The 1,754-nt window shown below is 43.3% G+C and overlaps 1 non-coding gene across 1 annotated transcript; it reads left to right on the forward strand.

Annotated features, from left to right (window-relative positions):
* Window positions 1–544: 544 nt before the first annotated feature.
* LOC115032411 lies at window positions 545–682 on the forward strand. Its single transcript, XR_003838086.1, has one exon. It is a non-coding gene; the product is annotated as a small nucleolar RNA SNORA70 (small nucleolar RNA).
* The last annotated feature ends 1,072 nt before the right edge of the window (window positions 683–1,754 follow it).

A 1,754-nucleotide genomic window follows, 5' to 3' on the forward strand; every position in this document is an offset into this window, starting at 1 on the left:
CATTGGTATAGTTTTAAATGCCTCTGCTGCCTCCCTGACCAATAATTCATACGAAGATAATCCCTGTCTGACAGAGGTTTATATTTTATAACCCATGTCTTCTGAGAGTAATAGGCCTCACACATGCAGAATACTTCTTTTCAAAGTCCTATTTAGTGTTATAATTTCATCATATCACAAACTAGTGGGGTTGCTAAGGTTTCTTTGTGCATCTTTAGTTTTGGTTAACCCTGCCCCATATTCTACCCCAACTCCACACTCCTCCACCCAATTCTTACATAAACCCTTAGCTTTCAATATTGATACCTTTTTATTTTCACTGTAAGGTCACTTTTTGAAATGCCTTATAAATATTTTGTTTATACACATAAACTTATTCCATTTTCCATAATGGTCATTGAAGCTGGTTATTGCAGTAGGTTGTGGCTAAAGTAGAGACTTGTATAAGCTCAGTGTGCAAGTATGAATTTTCAATGATAGCATACCCTAGAAGGCCTGGGTAATACTGTGGAAGAGAAGCTTATAAGAATATAAGAATATCAGTGTGCAGCTAATTAAGCCGACCAAGTCCCCTTTTCCCATGGGGACTTTGGTGTGCAATGGTTGCAAACAGCAGCTCCTTGGTGTAGTGTATGTAGCCTATTATCTATGTGGGTTGCCTCAAGGGACCTTGGAGACAATTTTCTGCCAGTTGGTAATCAAGCCTCTGATCACAATGCTGTCCCTGATCTAGGCTCCAGACAGGGATGCGTGGTGCCTTTGGGAAGCCCCAGGGCACAGTGGCCAGGGTTCACATTGGCCAGGTCATCATGTCCATCCGAACCAAGTTGCAGAATAAGGAACATGTGATTGAGGCTCTGNGAAGAGCCAAGTTCAAGTTCCCTGGCCGCCAGAAGATCTACATCTCAAAGAAGTGGGGCTTCACCAAGTTTAATGCAGATGAATTTGAAGACATGGTTGCTGAGAAGCAGCTCATTCCTGATGGCTGTGGTGTCAAATATATCCCCAACCGTGGTCCTCTGGACAAGTGGAGAGTCCTGCATTCCTGAAAGCTTCAATAGTTTTCTCCTATACCCTACCAAATTGTGTTCAGTAATAAATCTCACATCAAGTTCGCTAAAAAAAAAAAAAAAAAGAATATCAGTGAATGTGGATATTAGCCCAGAAACATAGAATAACCAAGATACAATTTGCAAAACACATGAAACTCAAGAAGAAGGAAGACCAAAGTGTGGATACTTCGATTCTTCTTAGAAGGGGGATCAAAATACCCATAGAAGGAGTTACAGAGACACAGTTTGAAGCTGAGACTGAAGGAAGGACCATCCAGAGACTACCCCACCCAGGGATCCATCCCATAATCAGCCATCAAACCCAGACACTATTGCATATGCCAACAAGATTTTGATGACAGGACCCTGATATAGCTGTCTCCTGTGAGGCTATGCCAGTGCCTGGCAAATACAGAATTGTATCCTCCCAGTCATCTATTGGATGGAACACAGGGTCCTCAATGACGTAGCTAGAGAAAGTACCCAAGGAGCTGAAGGGATCTACAGCCCCATAGGAGGAACAACAATATGAACTAGCCAGTACCCCCCAGAGTTCCCTGGGACTAAACCATAGTGGCACTCATGTCTCTAGCTGCATATGTAGCAGAGAATGACCTAGTCAGCCATCAATGGGAGGAGAGGCCCTTGGTCTTGCAAAGATTCTATGCCCCAGTATAGGGGAATGCCAGGGCCAGAAAGCAG

This window comes from Mus caroli, chromosome 1 (genome assembly GCF_900094665.2).
Source record: "Mus caroli chromosome 1, CAROLI_EIJ_v1.1, whole genome shotgun sequence".
Lineage (NCBI taxonomy): Eukaryota > Metazoa > Chordata > Mammalia > Rodentia > Muridae > Mus > Mus caroli.